The sequence below is a fragment of the Tupaia chinensis genome, unplaced genomic scaffold (genome assembly GCF_000334495.1).
Source record: "Tupaia chinensis unplaced genomic scaffold, TupChi_1.0 Scaffold000067_1, whole genome shotgun sequence".
Taxonomy (NCBI): domain Eukaryota; kingdom Metazoa; phylum Chordata; class Mammalia; order Scandentia; family Tupaiidae; genus Tupaia; species Tupaia belangeri.
Window position 1 is genome coordinate 5,005,648 of NW_006159526.1, and position 22,240 is coordinate 5,027,887.

General features: G+C 43.5%; 1 protein-coding gene and 1 non-coding gene across 2 annotated transcripts in view; one reads left to right on the forward strand and one right to left on the reverse strand.

The window, feature by feature from the left end:
• Positions 1 to 22,240, forward strand: part of SAE1 (SUMO1 activating enzyme subunit 1) — a gene marked incomplete in the record, with an annotated part of 108,085 nt that overhangs the window by 66,465 nt on the left and 19,380 nt on the right.
• Positions 11,311 to 11,417, reverse strand: LOC114005605 (U6 spliceosomal RNA). Its single transcript, XR_003547437.1, has one exon. It is a non-coding gene; the product is annotated as a U6 spliceosomal RNA (small nuclear RNA).

Consider the following 22,240-nt stretch of genomic DNA (forward strand, 5'->3'; position numbering starts at 1 on the left):
TGCTTTCCCTTTCTTTCTCTCTCTATCTCTGGTCAAAAATTTTTTAAAAATAATTACTTATTCATTCATTTATTTTAATTTGACCAGCGAGAGGTACACAGAGAGATAAAATGAGAAAGCAAGCCACCAGGTCCAGGATTTGAACTGTGGTCGGCCATGTGGGAGCGTCCAGTGCCTTTAAAGTCTTTTAAAAAAGGAAAAAGCCATTCAGTGTATATGGAGATGAATAAGGCAAGCAATAATACAAAGTTAGCTTTTGGGAAGTCTAGATGAATATATACTGGTCTTCTATGTACAACGTAAGTCTAATTTCTAATTTTTCTGTAATTCTAAAATTATTACTATATTTTTAAACGAATTATTTATTATTTAATTACATTAGTTGTTATTTTAATTTCACTGGAGACAGAGAGAAGGGAAAGCAAGAAAGCAAGTCACCTGGTCCAGAACTTGAACTGCAGTTGACCATGTAGGAGTCCAGTGCCCTAACTACCATGTCACTTGCCAGCCCCAATTATTATCATTTTTTTTTAAAGAGAGACTTTTGCTGTAGGGTGCGTGTACTTGCCAAAGAGACAAAAAGACAGAAAACAAGAAACACCCCTTGCTGTCCTTTCTTCATTCTCTTTTCGAAATTTTGGGCATGCACGCACACATGCCCCCGGTATGAGTTTCAGGCTGCCAGGTATGGGACTCGAACCATGGTCTACTCTATGGGAGCCCAGCAACGTGACCACTATGCCATCTGCTGGTCCCCCCAAAAAAATGTTTTAAAAAATTTTATTTAACTTTACTTATTCGTTTTAATTCGACCAGAGAAGGACAGAGAAAGGAAGAGAGGCAAAAACAGTGAGAAAGTAAACCACCAGGTCCAGGATGTGAACCACAGTTGGCCATGTGGGAGTCTAACACCTTTAACCACCACACCTGTCGGAAACCCTAAAATTGCTTTTAAATGATTTTTTAAGTGTTCCCTCCCCTTCCCTAAGGGCACATGGACTCCCTGGGGAGAGAGAGAGAGACAAGCAGAGAGGGAAAGTGAGAAATCACCCCCCCGGGGGTGGGGGATGGCCACACCACAATCTCTTTTCCTCCATTCTCTTCCTGGGATCTTGGGCGCACATGCGCCCAGCATGATTTCAAGCCACCAGGTCCTGGACTCGAACTGATGTGGGAGTCTAGTTATGTAACCACTCTGTCATCTGCTGGCTACAAAATCAATTTTTTAAAGAAAAGTTTCTTGCCTTGAGAGGCAGAGAGAGACAGGTCTCATCACGCCTAGGTAACATCCCCTCCCTGCTCCCAGCCAGCCAGGGTCACAGGAGTACCCACAGTTGTGCTAGGTATGTTCGGGTCAACCTGGAATCTGAACCCTGTCTTTCCCATATGGTTACAGCATAACGCTACAGTGTCCTACCACTCGCGCCTCTGTGACTGGGCCTAAAATAATGTTTTAAATTGTGTGGGGGGGGGACCCAATTCTCAGTACCTGTAAAAGTCTTACTATTGAGTGACTGGACAGCAAAGGGCTTAGACTCATACAGCGTCCATTGGAAGGCCCCATTTAACAATACAGCATCATCATTTCTTCAGAGTCTCTCTCTGTCTCTCTTTTTTCTTTTTTAAAATTTTGCCAGTGGGGCTGGCAGGTGGCATGATGGGTAAGGGCACTGGACTCTTAATATGGTTGATTATGGTTTGAGTTTCAGACCTGGCGGCTTTCTCTCTGTCTCTCTCTCTCTGTCCCTCTCTGGTAAAATTAAAATACAAATAATTAATTAATTTTTAAAAATTGCCAGAGGGCACGTGAACTCACCGGAGGGAGTGAGAAACCAGGGGAATGGTGATGCCATAATCCTTTCTCCATTTCTTTCACCTTTTTGGGATTTGAACATGCACTCATGCACCCAGCATGTTTTTCAAGCTGTTGGGTTTAGGATTTGAACCACAAAGTTGGCCATGTAGAATGGCCACCTTAACCACCACCAGCTGATCCTGATGGTGGTGGGGTCTTAATCTGGGATTCATTGTGGATATTTGCCTCTCAAAAGGAACCATATGCACCCTTCCAGATCTTTAAGGGCCCCACTGCTGTGGGGAAGTAGGACAGCAAACTGGCTATGAATCAGACAGAAGGCAGTAAGGCCCTTCCTACTTCTTTACCACTGTTGACTAAGTTATTCTAAAGAAGGGTGTGGACTCCAGTTTGGCACTTGCTTTGCAAAAAGAATTTCTTCTGCTTAGCAGTACTGTCAGCAGACTGTAGGGGGATGTGTTTGTATACAAACAATTAATGGTGTTAATTGCCAAAAGCCTTACTAGGAGTACAGCTGGGAAGTGAGGTCCTGGCGGGGCAAGGAGCATCCATGATGGCCAAGGGAGAGTTACTTCCCCTGCTGAGCCTCCTTGGGTGTGGGGTGGATTAAAGATAGGGTATAAGATGTACCTAACACATTGCCTGCGTGCATAGAGTCAAAGTCAGAGTCTGTTAAAAATACATGTTCGGAGTTGAGCTATTAGTTTTATTCTGAGCCTTCTGAGAATTTCTCTGCCTGTGTTTGTTCAGGAACTGGCTTGGGAGCACCTTTCTTATAGAGCCTGTCAGGCACTGTGTGGTTCTCTATGGGCTTGGAGGTAGGGTTTGTCCTAAGTATCTCCTGTTGTCCTCCTTCCTTCATTTTCATTTGACGGATGTGTTCTCCCGGAGAGCTGCTTCACTGCAGTGGCTATGCCTCTGAATAAGTCCCTAGCTGTTGCCTGCCTGCAGCTGTCCTCTCTCTAATCTATTTCTTCTTTCCTTCTTTCCTTCCATCCATCCATCCATGTTGCTAGAGGGTATATATACTTCCCAGAGAGAGAAGAGAGAGCACTCTCCAAATTAAGTGTGATCACACCTCAATCCTTTCTCATCCATTTCTCCATCTGTCAGGATATTGGGCACATATATGTGCTTTAAATTTTTTTTTTTTCAAACCACCAGGCTAAGATTACATGAACAGCCAAGTAGGATCTGGCTCCCTTGACCACTGAATTAAAGGGTTGGGCAACCGTCTTTACTGGTCATCTGACTGATCAATCTAAAAACCAAAACCATTTCATGATTCTATTTTGCTTTCAATATACAATTTAGACTTCCTGGAGTAACATCCTTGACTTGGAGCTTTCTCCTCTTTCTGCCTTCCTTGAACCCTACACTGATGTTATATTGAACTACTTGTTGTACCCAGACATCTGTCATTTCTTGCCCTCACCCTGTCTTTCCTATATACATCTATTTCTTCTGTTTGAAGTACCCTCTTTAGCCCTGTTTTCTTAGAATCATCACTGCTTAGCTCAGTTTTCACTTCTAGAAATCTTACTCCCCATATCTGAATTATTTTTTTCCTCTGTCATCCCATGCCCACCTAGGACAACAGAGCCAACCTGAGGGCAGGAACCATGGCTTCTTTACTTCTGGACTGTCCAGCGAAAGTATGACACAGAGCAGAGCTTTGTAAATGTGGGTTAGTTGATGGTTCTAGCCACCTGTCCTGAGTTTTCAGAATTTGGCCAGTTTTTTTGTTTGTTTGTTTGTTTTAACATTTTTGCCATAGAGTGTGTGCACTCACTGGAGAGAGAGACAGAGAGAAGAAAAGTGAGAAATCACCCCCAAGGGGATGGGCACACTGCGGTCCTTATACCTTCAGGCTCCTTTTGCGATTCTGTGCATGCAGGTTCAGGTGCCCAGTGTGATTTTCAAGCTGTTGGGTCTGGGACTCAAACTGTGGTTGGCCATGTAAGAGTCCAGTGCCTTAATCACTGCACCACCTGCTGGCCCATGGCTAAATCTTAACCTCTAACTTCATTAATTTATTTGAGGCCCATCTGTAGCTGTCTAGATGGTTTAATTGATGTAGTTGGCTTTTGGGCTTTTCTCCCTGTCATACTACAGGAAATATGTCTAAGATTCAGACATGGCTGCAGGACTTTATCTAACCCATCCAAAGGACTGGGGACCCCTTTCACTTTTCTTTAGCTACCTGGATCCATGGAGAAATGGCATAGTAATAACCAGTGGCTCATATCTCTGCTGGGACCTAGCAGGTCAGGCCTAGGGCCCTCCATGAGGGAGTTAGTGTTTAATTATTCTTGGTTTATAAATTGAGGCAAGCCAGGCCAGCAGATGGTGTAGTTGTTACATCGCTGGACTCCCACATGGCCTACTGTAGTTTGAGTCCTGGACCCAGTGGCTTGAAATTCGCATTGGACACATGTACGTGTGTGCTCAAGATCCCAGAAAGAAAATGGAGGAGGAGAAGGGATTTTACTGTGACCATCCCTCAGGGGGTGATTTCTCATGTTCCCTCTCACTGTCTCTGTCTCTCTCTGGCGAGTGCACACACCCTAAGGTGAAAGCCTCTTAAAATAAAAATGACCAAAAAAATAATAAATCGAGTCAACCAAGTTTGCAGTTCATAACAGTTTCATCCTTTGAATAAAATCTTTTGTCACTTGAGCTCAAAACCTTTAGGTCTCCACATTTGGATTTGAAAGAAAGTTCAGTTCTCACAAAAAAAAGTGGGGGGGACCAGCCATTATATAGCTGTGTTGCTGGATTCCCATGTAGTCGACTGCAATCTAAGTCCCTGACCTGGTGGCTTAAACTCACACCGGCCACATGTGCGTGCATGCCCAAGATCCCAAGAGGAGAAGGGATTGCGGCACGGCCACACACACACACGCACACACACACACACACACACACACCCGGGGTGTGATTTCTTGCTTTCCGTCTCTCTGTCTCTCTGTGTCTTTATGGCAAGCGCACGTGCCCTAAAGCAAAAACCTCTCCCCCTAAAAAAGGTGGTGTTCAGTTCTCAACTTCATCACTTACTTCCAGACTTTGAATTGAAAGTTCCTTTGCTTTTTGTGGCCTGTGCTTTCTCAAGTCAAAATGGGAAGAGATGATAATAATCTTCCACTCCCAGTGATCTTATAGAGGAGAACCCCAGAAATAGTTTGAGGAAACTATCATTTCTCATGTATTCTATAACTTTCTAGTATTTTTTACCTCCTTCCTCATCACTGTATAAATTCTTTTACATGGTTCATTATTGCTGGCCTCTTGATTACTTACTTTTCATTTCTTTCTCTTGATTTTCCCCCAAGTCACACCCCAACCTCCCTTTTTGTGATTTTTTTTCCCAGTGACTTTGTAAGTTGGGAAGAAATTGATAAATTTTTACCAGCTTAATTTATCATTTCTCTTCAGAAGAAACTTCTTATTTTAGAACTTTTAACCTTGGCAAACCAGGCCATGGGCAGTCCTCACTGTTTGGCCATGACATTCCCTAGTGGGGTTTTGGTGTCCAACTATGACAAGAATTGCTAAAGAAGAATCAGCCACAGGAAAATAGGTTCTGATAACGGGGCAGCCGATGAGTGCATGTTGGTTTGCTGCTGTCATGACCACAAGTGTTTAAAAATAATTTGTAGTGAGAAAGAACAAAGCAGTGGTTGATGTTTTTGTATAAGTGTGTGCCATGGTCTTATCAGTGGTAGCAAACACAGAGACCACAGTCATTCAGAAAGGAAGAAGGCACCGCCATGCATAGTGGAGAGGTGAGGGGCAGGGCAGAGGCCACCCGTAATCACAGCTTAGTGCTTTAAGGCTGTCGGTGGTTACAGCCTAGTGACAGAATAAATTCTGGTGAGTCACCAGCTCCCCTCCCTAGTCTGAAAAATAGGCCCAACACAAAGTCTACCTCATAGGGTTGGAAAGATTAAATCAAGTCCAACACCAGTGTGCATTGCTGGTGTGTGTTAAGCGCTGCACGTGCATCATGATCACAATAAATTTTAAGACCCTCCTCCGACCAAATCTAATTATTCCATTTTCACACTAACAAACTAAATCTTAGAGAGCCTCAGTCGTTTGTACATGGTCACCAAACCAGTAAGTGTGAGAGTTAAAACATGAGCCAAAGATGTCCTCCCTGGAGCCTTCTGTTTTAAGTACTGCCCAACAAAGTTCTCAGTCATACTTTATTTATTCTTAGCACCACTTATATCATTATGACTATTATTATATGTGTACTTTAAAAGAACTCTGTGACATTTCCTTATTCCACTTCTGTAGACGGGAAACTAAGGCCCACCAAGAACCGTTCACAATAATGGGCAACATTGTCAGCAACCTGCCTTGTCGTTTTTCTTGCAAGCCCACATTTCCCCCACCCCTGGCATCAGCCTGTGTTTGAGCTGCTCATAGGCCTGAATGCCCAGCTGCAATTTTTGTTTAAAGCCTCACATCTTTCCTCTGACTGTCAGACAACAGTCACGGGAATGTCCTGTGCCATCTTCCCTCCACAAGCGTGGTTGGCAGAGAGCAGCAGATGCCCAGAGTCAAGGTCATGTGCCACTCAAGTGCTGGGCTGGAGAAAAGACCCTCTCTCCCTGTTTCTTGTGACCAGGAGGGTGGGTGTGAATGTGGAGAGCTCTGTCAGAATAGCTCTGTGACTACAGGGTAGGGTTGGCAAAGCTAGCAGAGAAGAGACCTTGTAGTCGGGGTCCGTGGGATTTTATATTCGTTCTCTACGTAATTTCCCTCTGCATCGTAGATTTTTGTTGCCTCTTTCTTTCTATAAATTACAGTCTTTATACTAGTTCAGACGTCACTTTGAAAGTGAGACTCAAGTGACCGCGGTTCGCGTCCCGGACCCGGTGGCTTAAAACTCATGCCAGGCGCGTATGCGTGTGTGCCCAAAATCCAGAGAGGAATACGGAGGAGAAGGGATTGCGGCATGGCCATGCCCCCTGGGGGGTAATTTCTCGCTTTCTGTCTCTCTGTCTCTCTCCGTCTGTCTGGTGAGTGCACGTGCCCTATAGCAAAAACCTCTCAATAAAAAAGAGAGAGAGAGAGAGAAAGTGAGACTCAAGGATCCTAGTGGTGGTGCAGTGGTAAAATGTATGATCTGCAAGGCAGACCCACATGTTGAGGATTTGGGTTTATGTTCAGAGACCTCCCTGGTTCGCTGGGCACATGTGTGTCCATGATCCAGGGCCAGCTGAGGCTTGGAGTGGATCATAGCTTCAAGATTCTATTGGGGATATGTGTGTGTGCTCTTTCTTTTCTGCTTGTGAAAAAAGAAATAAACTTAAGGGAAAAAACTTTAAATGAAAGTCAAGCTGATTTTCACTTGATGTTGCTTATTTTTTAAGGTTTGTAGAAAATGTGCACCAAGAAAAGACTGAATGGATTTCAGGATTTTTGCACCTCAGTAAATTTGTGTTTTAATTCCATTTTTCTAAGCTGGCCCGTAGCCTAGTGGTTAAGTGAGCTGGATCACACATGGCCAGACATGGTTTAAATCCTGGTCTCAGCAGCTTGAAAAACATGTCGAGTGCATGTGTGCCCAAAATCTCAACAGGATAGAGAATTATGGCATGCCTGCTCCCTATCGGGGGGTACTTTCTCTCTCCCTGTTCCTACCTCCTTATCTCTCTCTCTCTTTCTCCCCCGCCCCCCACTCCTCTCTCATACTAGCCCACTAGCAATTGGGGAAAAAAATCCATTTTTTTCTGTTCATGAACTTTTCAGAGTCCCCTTGTATTTGTTTGCCTGGGAATGAATGGATGCTTTGCAATATTCTAAACTGGAGGACTGTGAAGTAAAGGAGCTAAATTCACTTGAAGTGATTTTTTTTTTTTAAGAATTATTTTATCCAACTTTATTTATTTATTTATTTTATTTAACCAGAGAGGGACAGAGTGAGACAGAGAAAAAGAAGTTTTTGCCTTAGGGTATGTGCCAGAGAGAAACACAGACAGTGAGACAGAAAGTGAGAAATCACCCCTCCCAGAGGGCATGACCATGCAATAATTCCTTCTCCATTGTCCTTTTGGGATTTGGGGGCATACAAGCAAACATGCCTAGCATGAGTTTCAAACCACCAGGTCCTACCTAGACTCAAGCCATGGTCAGCCATGTGGGAGTCCAGCGATGTAACCGCTATGCCATCTGCTAGCCCCAAGCATTGCATTTTAATGCAACACTACTCTCTTCCATGAAGTGATATATATTTATATATATTTTAAATTTGTCACATCTTCTGCCTTATGTCTGTTTACAAGGTGGCAGTATAACACAGAGATTAAGAATACAGGGGCCTGGTGATTAAGTGCTGGACTCCCACGTGATCAACTGTAGTTTGAATACCGTATCCAGCAGCTTGAAACTCACTCTGGGTGTGTGTGCATGTGTGCCCGTAATTCCAAGAGGAAAATAAAGGAGAAGGAATTGTGATGCGGCCATCCCCCTGGAGGGCGATTTCTCGCTTTCTGTCTGTTTCTCCAGTGAGCTCTCACACCTTATTGCAAAAAAATTCTCAAAAAAAAAATAATAATGTAGGGACCAACAGGTGGCATAGTGGTTAAGGCACTGGGTTCCCATGTGGCCAGCAGCAGTTCGAGACTTGGTGGCTTGAAACTCACATCAGGCGTGTATATCTGTGTGTGTGTGTGTGTGTGTGTGTGTGTGTGTGTTTCCAAAATCCAAAGAGGAGAATGGAGGAGAAGGGATTGTGGCATGGCCATTCCCCATAGGAGATGATTTCTTGCTTTCTGTTTCTCTGTCTCTCTGCTGAGCACATGCACCCTATAGCAAAAAAGTTTCTCCCCTTTTTTTTGAATTATTTTATTTAACTTCATTTACTTATTTTAATTTGACCAGAGAGGGACAGAACAAAATAAATAGAAAAACTGAGAAAGCAAGCCTCAAGGTCCAGGACTCGAACCTTAGTCGGCCACGTGAGAGTCCAGTGGCCTTAACCGCCATACCACCTGCCAGCCCTAAAAATCTCTAAAAAAAAAAAAAAAAAAAAGGTAGCAACTGGGCTAGCAGGTGGTATGCTAGATTCCACATAAGTGACCTCGCAGTTCAAGTCTTAGACCCAGCAGTTTGAAAAAACACGCTGGGCACATGTGCACGACGCATGCCCAGAATCCCAAGAGAAGAGTGGAGGGAAAGAGATTCTACCATGACTATCCCCCTGAGGGTGATTTTTCACTTCCTCTCTGTGTGTCTCTTTTCAGCGAGCACACGCACCTATAGCAAAAGTCTTAAAAAACAAAAACAAAAAAATGGCTATTTTTCGGCCACCCCCATGGCTTAATGGTTAAGAGAGCTGGGTCCTACGTGGTCTTCCACATGATCTGAGTCCTGTACCTGGCAGTATGAGAAATACATGAGTGCTGGGACCAGCAGAGGGCATAATGGTTATGTCACTGGCCTCCCACATAGTCGACCATGGTTCAAGTCCCAGACCTCATGGCTTAAAATTCATGCCAGGCACATGTGCATGTGAGCCCAAGATCCCAAGAAGAGAATGGAGGAGAAAGGATTGTGGTATGACCATTCCCCTACAGGGTAATTTCTCACTTTCTGTCTCTCTGTCTGTCTCTGGCAAGCGCATGCACCCCATAGCAAAAATCTCTTAAAAAAAGAAATAGGTGCTGTGGGTGCCCAGAATCTTGACAGGATGGAGAAATGAGGGGAGGGGATTGTGGCCATTCCTCATAGGGTAGTGCATTCTCCTCCCTTTTTCTCCTGTCTCTGTCTTTATCTGGAGAGTGCATGTGCCCTCCCTCCGGCAATTCAAAAGAGACACTGTCGTGACTTGAGTCCATTGTGTGGATGAACCTCTTCTAAGCCTAAATTTCCCCATCTCTAAGATAGGGATGGCAGCAGTTGTACCTCCCTTGTTCTGTCTTATTTTATTTTTACGTAATAGAGCTCATTCTGAATGTTCAATATTATTTTTTAAACAAAGCATTGCTCAAAAAAGTAACCTAAAACTGTTTATATGTAATTTTAATAGCTCTATAATATTCCCTTCTGTCGTTATATCGTATTTATAGAATATGAAATTGTTTCTAAGTTTTTTATGCCATAACGAACACAGGAGTGAACATTTATAGATAATTCAGTCACTGTCGAGCATTGTGACCTTTTGTGAAAGCCCTTCACACCACATTTTCACATGGTTCACTGAGCATTTGCGATCTTGTTAGCTCTGGGTGAGAGTGAAGGGCTCTCAGCCTTCCTGCTTGGGTTGATTGATTTTGTACTTTAATTTGGTAGGCAAAAAATGGCATCTTGTTATGGAGTCATTTCTGAGAAATAATTCTCTCCTTTCCCCTATCAACAGTTTTCATGTGGCTACTTCCAGATATTTTCAGGAGACAGATGTAAAGAACAAGAGACAGCTTTTCTAAGATAGATAGTTAGGGACTGGCAGGTGGCATGGTGGTTAAAAGTGCTGGATTCCCACATGGCCAACGATGGTTCAAGTCCCGGACTGGTGACTTGCTTTCTCCCTTTCCCTTTTCTCTCTGTCTGGTCAAATTTTAAAAAATGATAATAACAAAATAGAATTAAATAAATACTGTTTTTTTAAAAGGTAGGTAGGTAGATAGATAGATACAGGCTTTTTTTAATTGCCAGAGAGTGCATGTTCTTGCCAGAGAGAGAGCACAGCCCCCTCCAACAGAGTGTAGTCAATGCTATAATCCCTTTTCCTCCATCCTTTCGGAACTTTTGTTGTTGTTGTTGTTTTAAGAATTATTTATTTATTATTTTTAAATTTGAGCAGAGAGAGAGAGAAAGGGAAAGTGAGAAAGCAGGCAGCCAGGTCTGGGACTTGAACCATGGTTGGTCATGTGGGAATTCAGTGCCCTTAACTTCCAAGCCACATGCTAGCCACTGTTTTTTTTGTTTGTTTTTTTTTTCTTTCAGAAGCAGGATTTTTATTTATTTTTGTTAGGGGATGTTGTGCACTCACCAGAAAGAGACGGGGTTGGGACAGGGGAAAGAAAGCAAACTGCCAGGTCTTGAGCTCAAACTGGGGTCAGCCATGTGGGAGTCCAATGCCTTTAACCACTATACCACCTGCTGGCCTCATCTTGGAGTACACATACACAAGATTGTTTATTTACTCAATCCATAGGGCCAATTTTTTTTTTTCAGGTTTTTGTCATAGGGTGAATGTACTACCAGGAAGGATATGGACAAATTCAAAGAGAGGGAAAGTGAGAAATGATCCCCCAAGGGGGACGTCCACACTGTAGTTTCTTCTCCCTTCAGTCAGGATTTTGGGCATGCATGCACACATGCCCAGACGTGCACACATGCCCAGCGTGATTTTCAAATCTCCGGGTCTAAGACCTGAACTGTGGTCAGCTATGTGGGAGTCCAGCACTTTAACTAATATACCACCTGCTTGTTCTTTCATCTTTGTGAAACGACACATTTTCATATACTTTGTTTTTTCTAAAAATATGGAATGCTTCACGAATTTGCGTATCATCCTTGCGCAGGGGCCATGCTAATCTTCTCTGTATCGTTCCAATTTTAGTATATGTGCTGCTGAAGCAAGCACAGGGCCAAGATTCTTAAGTGTGGTTGGCTATGTGGGATCCAGCTCCTTAGGCACTTTGCCTAACCATTGTGCTGTGGGGTTGACCAAGAGACAACATCACCCCTTCTTTTGTTTTCTTTTTGTTGTTGTTTTTGCTTTAAAATATGAGTGCTCACTGGAGGAGAGTGAAAATAGGAATATGAGAACACACCACTCAGTGGGCTGCCCGTGTTGTAATCTGTTCTCCAACAATCTCCTTTTGGGATTTTGGGCACATATGCACACATGTTCAGAGTATTTTCTTTATCTCTCTCTCTCTTTCTTTTTTTATTTTTGTTTATAAATATCTACCTACCTACCTATTTATTTGTTTTTACTTGATCAGAAAGGGACAGAGTGTGTGTGTGGGGGGGAGAGAGAGAAAAAGCAAGCCACCAGGCCCAGGACTCAAACTGTGGTTGGTGATGTGGGAGTCCAGTGCCCTTAACCACCATATCACCTGCCAGCCCTGCCCAGAGTGTTTTTCAAGCCACCGGACTAGGACTTGAACCACTCAGTTGCCCTTGTGGGATCCAGGCACCTTAACCACCAGGCCACTTTGCTAACAAAAAAAAAACAAGTCCACTTTGCTAACTTCTTTCCCTATTTTGAGCTATGTGGTGAGATCGTAGACTAGGTTTCATTAGAGAGACAGAAGGGTGGGCAGTATTTGGAGCTCAAAAGGGGGCATTTCAGTTAGAGTAAGTCTTCAGGGAAGGCCACTTTGGGGTTGAAGTTCTCTGAACAAAGGGGTTAAAGTACAGCGTGGCTATAATGACACATGGGAGCTTGTGAGCATGCCCTCTGTGGACTTTGACCTTGAGCAGAGGCAGGGCCTGGGGCTCTCTGGGTCACTTCTGGGTCACTAGTACGGCAGGGCACAGCGTAGGAGTGCTGAGCAGGTATCAGATATTTATGGGATGAATAAACGATGCGCACACACGCTTTTAAGTTTTTAAAATTAAAGCAGAAAACAGAGTAAGGTGAATGAAGAGTAACATGGAGCTAAACTGAGCTGATGGCCAGATGCAGTGGGTGGTTGGAGGCCGAGGGCCAAAATCATGATGGCTTCTGTGAAATGTCCATGCTGTCCCCAGCAGTATCCTGCCTTTGAGCTTCATGTTCACAAGCCATTCTGTATCTTTGACCCTGAGATGTGACTTCGAAAATGAACAGCTCTTTTGTTTCCATCTTGAGGGCCGACGTGGTATACTATGTATCTTTCCTAGTGGGTATTCCATGTCTAGCTTGTTTGTAAATACATGATAAGTCTCTGCTAAAAGACTGTCCTGGGTATCTTGAAAACTAGTCAGTTCAGTTAGTGAAAGATCAGGCCTGGTTTGGATTTCTGAGGACCTTGTTGTAAGCTGGCTTCCCTGGTTTTTCCTTGTCCCCATTATTTCCCATGTTATAGGTATTTCCTCTGGATAAACCCTGTTCTTGGTGTGGATATGTAGTAGGTCTTGGTGTGGATATGTAGTAGGTATGTCCCTGCCCTGCAGAGCATAGTCTAGCAGAGAAGACAAAGCTGTCCTTGTACCCATTGCATTTCACAGATGAGTTTTAAGTGGCAAGGTGAGAGTAAAAGCCAAGAGGGAAGGAGCATGGAGAAGGGTGAGTCAGCATCATGTCCAGAGCTTCCAGCTGAATTTGCAGGAACACAGTTAAATGAGTGACTTCAGCATGAGCTGCTGCCCGACAAAGGTGAACAGGGCAAGTGCTTGAGCTTCTCAAGGGGATATGTAAGCTGGATTTGGGGACATTGCACAGGAGTGGTGACTCTTCTGGAAGACTATTATCAAATGCTCACCTTGCCACAGACACTGTCCTAGGTACTTCACAAGTACTCATCTATTTAATCCTTAAGCTCCATAAGGCATGTGCTGTTCAGCTTCCCCTTGGCAGAGGAGACTCGGGAACATTGGCACCTGCCCAAGGTCACAGGAGGTGGAACATAGGGAATCCAGCCCAGGCCTCAGAGTTATACTGTTCACTGTGGCAGTAGCTCTTGACTGTGGTATGAATTTGCTGCAGACATGGAGGATGTGGACAGTCAAATATTTGGGGACCAGGAGGCCCCTGGGTACTGAGGTGGTTCTACTGATGGTGTAGAGCCTAGTTGCTTGACGAGACCACCCCATTATACCCCCTATGCTCTCAGAGCTCCTTTTCCACTTGGCACATTTTGTCATCTTGCGTGTAGTTTTTGCAGATTGCCCTTACAAGGTGCTCTTAGAGGGTGGAGTGTCCATGTTGCTCTCCCCATCTAGCACAGGGATGGCACAAACCCATGGCTTGGTATATATTCACTGAATGAGCATTTGACTAAATGTCAGGCCTTAGGAAATAGGCTGTTAGGAGCCAGCAGGTAGCATGGTGGTTAAGGTGCTGGACTCCCACATGGATGACTACGGTTCAAGTCCCAGACCTCCCATGCCTACATGCATTGCAAGAAGATTTTATGTCCTGATATAGTTGAAAATGTGTGGAAGACTACTCCAGAGAAGATTCAACTCCTACACAGAATGTTGAAATTTCAGAGAGTTTAATATAACCATGATATTGTTTATAAACCAATTTATAACCTCTCTGACTTGACAAAAAGGTATGCATCAAGATACTCTATCACAGCTTATACACAACTATGAGTTGTGTGGTTAGCAGTCATGAGCATGTGTGGTGGGAGGATTGCCCTGTACCACCTGTATGTGATGCATATGAGGTCTAGTAACAGAGGGTGTTCACCTGTGGCAGACACTTGGCACTGCCTCCAGCATCGTAAAGCAGAACTATGGCTCCTGGAGGGACCTGCAAAGTGCAAGTCTCTGGTGATTCTCAATGGTAGTAGAAGTCGATGCTTTTCGATTTAAACGAAAGCACTTATTGATTGTTTTGGGATTTTTTTCATCCAGTAAATATTTGTTCAGGGCCTATTATGTTTATGGCAAGAGGTTCAGAGCATAGTTTGTCAAGAACAGCTATATTTTGTATATTTTATTAAGTATAACAATCTCTTATTTGGAAACCTCTTTCTATTAAGAGGGTGTCTGATTTCATTTTATAATGAATTTCAGAGATGCTATTTTATTCATTAAGTAGCATCCCACTTGCTGTCAAAACTTAGTGTAGATTAAAAGCCATGTCTTTTGTTCAGTATATAAATAAGAGAACAGTAAAGCAGAAAGCCTGAGTGAGTCACTTTTATGAGGCACAAGGTTTACTATGGAGCTAAGACCTTAACTCAGGACTCTGGGTCAAGAAAGCAGGAGATAGACTATAAATTCACATGTTACCTCTTTCTGAGGATTTCACTGGGACCCTTGACAAACCTTTCTGCTTAATCCTGTGTTGTACATATCCCATACTGTATAACATTTAAATTAGGGTATGTTCCTACTATGGAGAAATACAAGCATCTTAAGGAAGTTACACTACAAAGGGGGCCAGCAAGTGGCATAATGGTTAAGGCCCTGGACTCCCACATGGTTGAGGTTCAAGTCCCAGACCTGGTGGCTTGCTTTCTCATTGGCGGCTTGCTTTCTCGCTTTCCCCTGGTCAAATTAAAAAATAATAATTAATAAATAAATAAAATTGTTAGGCCAGAGGCCTGGGCAGCTTGGATGTGGGGATGGACACCACGCCCTAGTCAGCTGATACACCTCGGATCTAACCTATCATCAGACTTGCGCTGCACTTGGATCTAACCTGGATATAGCACATGACGCTCTACTCTGCACACAACACCAGACCTTATGTGGCACAGCAGTCTGCTCTTCTTCTAAACCTTTACCATACATGGACTCTACCTCTAAGACACTCCCCCTCCCTATACCCTTATAAAAATCACTAAACCTCACCCTAGGGCACAACCTCTCTGGTCCCCCTCCCTTTTTCTCTGTCGGATCAGGACCAGCGAACATTGCCTGGAACAACCTCGCCCAGAACATTTCCAATAAAGGCTCTACATTTCTATTTTCTCGCATGGTCGGCCCATTCCTTACAAAAATAAATAATTATTTAAAAGTAAGAAAATTACGGTATCAGCAGTTAGCATAATGGCTATGTCGCTGGACTCCCACGTAGTTGACCGCAGTTTGAGTCCCAGACCTGGTGGCTTAAACTCACGCCGGGCGTGTGTGCGTGCTTGCCTAAGATCCCGAGAGGAGAACGGGGAAGGGATTGTGGCGTGGCCATCCCCCTTGGGGGGGTGATTTCTCACTTTCTGTCTCTGTCTGGCAAACGCACGCACCCTATTGCAAAAACCTCTCCAAAAAAAAAAAAAGTAAGAAAATTAAATAGGCCGTTGGCTAAGAGGATAACAACTTTGCATTTTTCTGGAAATCTATGTAACACAAAATAGAGCAAATTTCCAGGCTGTCCCCAGGGATGATGAGTATCTCCTAAGCAAGCCAGCTTGGGGAGAATGGAGTCTATAGGGAAAGCCAGAGAGATTGGGGCAGCATGTCTACAAAAAAAAAAAAAGTAAGAAAATTAAATAGGCCGTTGGCTAAGAGGATAACAACTTTGCATTTTTCTGGAAATCTATGTAACACAAAATAGAGCAAATTTCCAGGCTGTCCCCAGGGATGATGAGTATCTCCTAAGCAAGCCAGCTTGGGGAGAATGGAGTCTATAGGGAAAGCCAGAGAGATTGGGGCAGCATGTCTACACAGCAAAGCTTTAGGCATCAGTCAGGCTAATATAATTTCAGTATTGATTCAGTTTTTTTTCTCTCTCAGTTGAACTGTTTTAGGAACAGCAATTGGACTATGGTCTAATTTGTGACACTAACATAATTTTCCTATTTAAATCCTGGTTGAGTTGTTGGAAAAGTCATGACACATTTTTACTTCGAAAAAAATAACATCATTACTTTTTTTTTTGAGAGGTTTTTGCTGTAGGGCGCATGCGCTCACCAGAAAGACAGAGACAGAAAGTGAGAAATCACCCCCTAGGGGGGATGGCCATGCCACAATCCCTTCTCCTCCATTCTCCTCTTGGGATCTTGGACACGCACGCACACGTGCCCGGTGTGAGTTTAAGCCACCGGGTCCAGGACTTGAACTGCATTCGACTACATGGGAGTCCATCAACATAGCTATTATGCTAATTGCTGGTCCCTAAATCATTACTTTTCTGACAACCCAGTATTTGATGGCCTTAGTGATTATATCAAGTATAATTATAGTATTCAATTATAAGATTGTAGAAACAAATAATTACTAAGAACATTGCTTTTGGGGGCCAGCAGATGATGTGGTAAAGGTACCTGGGACCCACATGGTCAGATGTGTGGTTTAATCCTAGACCTACCAGCCTGAAAAACACATGGGGCACATGTACATACATGGCGAAAATTTGAAAAAGGGAGAAATGGAGAAAGGATTGCAGCATGACCATCCTGCAAGGGAGGTGTTTTCTCACTTTTATCGCTGGTGAGTGCACACACCCTTTGGCGAAAAAAAAAAAGCATATTGTGGGCCAGGTGGTGTGGTGGTTGTGATGGATTCATACATGGCCAGCTGTGATTTGAGTCCTGGTCCTGGTGGCTTGAGGATCACACAGAGCATGTGCGGGTGTGTTCCCAAAATCCTGAGAAGAGAATGGAGGAGAAGTGATTATGATGTGGCCATTGCCGCCTGGCAGGTGGGTAATCTCTCATTTTCCTGTTCACTTTCTTTGTCTTTTTCCAGCAAGCCCATGCGCCCTATGGCAAAAACTTTAAAAAAATTTATTTGTTTTCTGAATCTTGTCATAGCACTAATCTGGTATTCTGAATTCAGGCCGAATTTGAATTTGTGTTTATTTATCTATTTTTTGCAAAGGCGGTAGTATATTCACATATACATGATTTTTTTAAGGAATTATTTATTTATCTAATTCCATTTGTTATTATTATTTTTTAATTTGACCAGAGAGAGAAAGGGTAAAGGAGAAAGCATGCCACCTGCCGGCCCCCACACACATGAGTTTTCTTTAAGTACATGAAAAATCCCTTGGTTTCCCTTTTTCAGAGTTGACCTTTTCCGTTACATGGGCAAATCCTGAACTTCAATAGAGACACCCACCCGTTACCTCCAGCAATAAATATCATCCCTCTGGACTTAAGCAACCTGAGTTAATTAAAAGGTTCAAATGGAGTTAATCAGTTTGGAACTCTAATTTTGTGCAGTGTTTTGATATGATTCGATGAGTCACCTCTTGGCAGAGCAACTGCCATCCTTGACAATGTTTGATCTTAACAGAATGGCTCTATATCTGTAAACCGGTGGGGAGGCATGCTTCAGAAATGCAGAGTCAACAGCGATGTGTGCATGTCTGGCTATTTGGGAGGGGTGGGGAGCAGAACAAAGAGGAGAATTTAATAAGCAAGAACTTGTCAGGGGTTGGGGTCAGTTCTGAGCCTGCTGTCTGTCTAAAACCTGGGTTTTATACCACTCCCACTATGCTTGCTAACTGGAGCACTGACATTCAAAAGAGGAGAAAGGAAAGTTTCTGTTTGCTTTTCTCAAAAAAAAAAATAAATAAATAAAAACGAGTTGGGGGCAAAGGGCCAGACTACTTGGAATCCTTGGTACTGCATTCTCACATGGTCCTGTGGTTTCTCCTGGATCCTCTAGGGTTAAGAAGCACAGATTTTCTAGGGGGCCAAACAGTGGTACAGAAGTAAAACATGATGCTCTGTGAGGCAGTCCTACAATGGGAAGGTTCCCTGGGAAACCTTCAAAATAAATACAGATTCAGTCCCAACTGTGTTGGTGCTAACCTGTGGCACACTGCTTTGTGATACTGGAGCCATATGGGAAGGCCTTGGGTTTGGGTCCAAGATCAACCTGAGCACACCTGTGGGTGCACCTTTGATCCTGGCTAACAAGAAGGGATAGGGGGTAGATTCCAGCTCGACAACGCTGTTAAGAGTCTGTCTCTCTCTTTCATAAAATAAACTTTCACAAAAAGTACAGATTCTGAAGCCAAGCTTCAGTTCTTATTTCTGCCCTATTGCTTCTTTGTTAATTACAGTGAGCACATCACTTATTTCTCCGACCTTATTGGTAAAGCCTGGAGGGTCACAGTTCATACCTACCTCACCAGGTTATTGTAAAGATGGAATGAATGGGGGCCAGCAGATGTCATGGTGGTTAAGGCACTGGACCTGTAGCTTGAAACTCAAGCTGGGCACATCTGTGTATGTGCCCAAAATCCCAAGAGAAGAAGGGATTGCAGTGTGGCCATTCCCCCGGGGTATAATTTCTCACTTTCCTTCTTTCCATCTGTCTCTGGTGAGTTCAAATGCCCTATGACAAAAACCTTGGGAAAAAAAAAAAAAAGATGGAATGAAATGTTAGTATTGATTTGAGCACAGTACCTGGCATATATGTAGGTACTGTAGAACAGTTTTGGCTTTGCTCCCAGAGCTGTCTTTTCCAACCAGAATCTGGAAAACTTTGTGGTAAGCTGAATAAAATGAACCACCTCCTGTTGGTTCCTTGTGATAATTGGTGCTGCTGTCCCATCCCCACAGTCCTTGCCCACATGGTGCCACTGGGCACCTGGGCCTTGAATTGTGCCCTTCTAGTAGTAGCTTGTGCTCTGCAGTGCTTCCTCAGCTGCTCCAGCAGCACTGACACCCATTCTGGGTCTTGCTGCCATGTCCTCTCAAGAGTGATGGGCAGAGGGACCAGCAGATGGCGTAATGGTTATATCACAGGATCCCACATAGCTGACCGTGGTTCAAGTCCCAGACCCAGTAGCTTAAAATTCATGCTGGGAGCGTGTGTGTGCATGCCTAAGATCCTGGGAGGAGAGTGGAGGAGAAGGGGTTGCAGTATGGCCATCCCCTCAGGAGGTGATTTCTCATTTTCTGTCTCTCTGGCGAGCTAGCGTATGTGCCCTAACAAAGATCTCTCTAAAAAATAAAAATAATAAAAATAAAAAAATAGTGATAGGCAGAATAGCTACTGCCGTTCAGTATATTGAGATCACAGTATCCTCTGCTTCGACCACACCAACAGATGTCCGAAATCCTGTGTGTGTTCATAGGACATTGATAGGAAAGAGCTTGGTCCAAATGGGGGAGGAATGACTGCTTCTGCAGCCTTTCTTGCCCCCATCCCCAAACACGTGTTTGTCTGCTTTTGTTTACTAAAATTACTTGCAACACTTCTGCCAGGTTAGAAGAAAGACTTGGTTTACAACAGATCTCTGATAGTCAGCATTCCAGTTATTATCACTGACATAGTTGCCAAGTGGTCAGGTAGAATCGAGAGTTCTCGAAGCTATTTTCTTTTCTTTTTTTTTTTTTCTTTTCTTTTTTTGGAGAGGTTTTTGCTATAAGGGCGCATGTGCTTGCTAGAAAGACAGAGAGAGAGACAAAAAGTGAGAAATCACCCCCCAGGGGAGTGACCATGCTGCATTCTCTTCTCCTTCATTCTCGTCTTGGGATCTTGGGCACACACAGACACATGACGTGCACCTGACTGACGTGAGTTCAAGCCACTGGGTCTGGGACTCAAACTGCAGACTACATAGGAGTCCAGTGACATAGCCATTACACCAACTGCTAGTCCCTAGAAGCTGTATTCTTGAAAAAGAAAAGAGTACTATTCCTAGTAGCAAATTATACAAGGAGATCTCAGATAGTTGATAGAAAACTGGAATTAAAAGTATGAGTTTAATTTGCTGCAAAATAATTTTATTTATTTATCATTAATCAAATTGCCCCACAAGGGGAGTTTTATTGATTACTTTATTTCTTCACCAAAAGACCAACTGGGGACCAGCAATTGGCGTAATGGCTATGTCGCTGGACTCCCATGTAGTCAACCACGGTTCACATCGTAGACCCGGTGGCTTAAAACTCAGGTCGGGCGCGTGTGTGTGCTTGCCCAAGATCCCTAGAGGAGAATGGAGGACAAGGGATTGTGGCGTGACCATCCCGCCTGGGGGGTGATTTCTCGCTTTCTGTCTCTGTCTCTGTCTGTCTGGCGAGCGCACGTGTCCTATAGCCAATAAATAAATAAATAAATAAATAAATAGAACCAACTGTAATCAAATGAGGTGAACCTTCATCTTAAGATTTTATTGTGTGGGACCAGCAGTTGGCGTGGTGGTTAAGGTGCTGGACACTCCCACATGGTCAGCCACGGTTCGAGTCCCAGACCTGGTGGCTTGCTTTCTCACTTTCCCTCCGTCTCTTTCTCTCTGTGTCTCAATCTAGTCAAGTTAAAATAAATGAATGAATAAATAAAATTAAATAATAATTTTTTTAAAAAAAGATTTTATTGTCTTCATAATAAAAAAGATGAAACTTAGAACTAGATCACTTGATCCTTTCTCCTCTTGTCTCCTCCCAGTTCAAAATGCTTGTATCTCTTAATAATAGCCAGCATTCTCTTAGATCTGCAGTCAGACTCACACATTCAAGCCTCAGCACAATCTTCTTTGTAGTTTTTGGCTTTTACTCAAAAAAAGACTTAGTCTGTCCACCATAGCCGCTCTGTTTCCTCTCATAACACCACTTTCCCTGGGCATACAGAGAACCCATGTCCTTTTTCTGTATTATGTCACTTTATGAGGTTGGTGCTTGCCACACTTCTTATAGAAAGACTCTTGGATTTTAGGGATGTTCACCATGTTTGCTGGTATGCTGTCTGCACAGAAAAAAAGGGCAATAAAAACCTTTTAAATCTATCAATAGTTTTGTTATAATATACATTTTCCATAAACTTTTTGAAGGCTCCCCCCTTGAATTCAGAATAAATACATGTTCCAGAATGTTCTTTAAAAAATAAGGAGTCAGCAGGTGGTATGTTGTTTAAGGCACTGAACTCCCACATGGCCGACTGCAGTTTGAGTCCTAGAGGCTTGCTTTCTCATTTTCTCTCTCTCTGTCTCTCTTAGCTTCTCTCTAGTGAGTGCACATGCCCTATAGCATATTTTTAAAATAATAAACAAAATTATTAATTATTAAATAAATTATTTTTAAAAAAATTCTAGGGACCACCTGATGGCGTAATGGTGACATCACTAGACTCCCACATGGTCGACTGCTATTGGAGTCCATACGTGGTGGATTAAAATTCAGACCAGGTTGGGAACCAGCAGTTAGCGTAATGGCTATGTTGCTGGACTCCCACATAGTCGACCGCGGTTCGCGTCCTGGACCCGGTGGCTTAAAACTCACGCTGGGCGCGTGTGCGTGCGTGACCAAGATCCCGAGAGGAGAATGGAGGAGAAGGGATTGCGGCGTGACCATCCCCCCTGGGGGGTGATTTCTCACTTTCTGTCTCTAATGTCTCTCTCTGTCTGTCTGGCGAGCGCACGCGCCCTATAGTGAAAATCTCAAAAAAAAAAAAAAAAAAAAAAACTCAGACCAGGTGCATGTTACATGCATGCCCAAAATCCCGAGGGGAGAATGGAGGAGAAGGGATTGCAGCGTGGCCATCCCCCTAGGGGATGATTTCTCACTTAATGTTTCTGTCTCTCCAGCAAGCACATGTTCCCTATAGCAAAAAATCTCTCTCTAAAAGAAATGAAAATAAATTCTAATAGGAAGGTCCCTGTACTGGGTATGTAGGCACTGATAAAGAAATACAGACCAGGGGCCTTTCTTTGACAGTGGCACTGAGAAAAGCATACATGAGAAGCAGGTTGTATCTTTTTTTATCTGGGCCCCTGAGGTTTCATGATCCTTTTGGAACACTGTGGAGACTTTTCTGGAGCTACCTATTATATCTTCTAAATTTCCATTTTCCCATCCATCACCTTCATAGGTGCAGAGACCGAGGCGTATTGGGTCTTTGCAC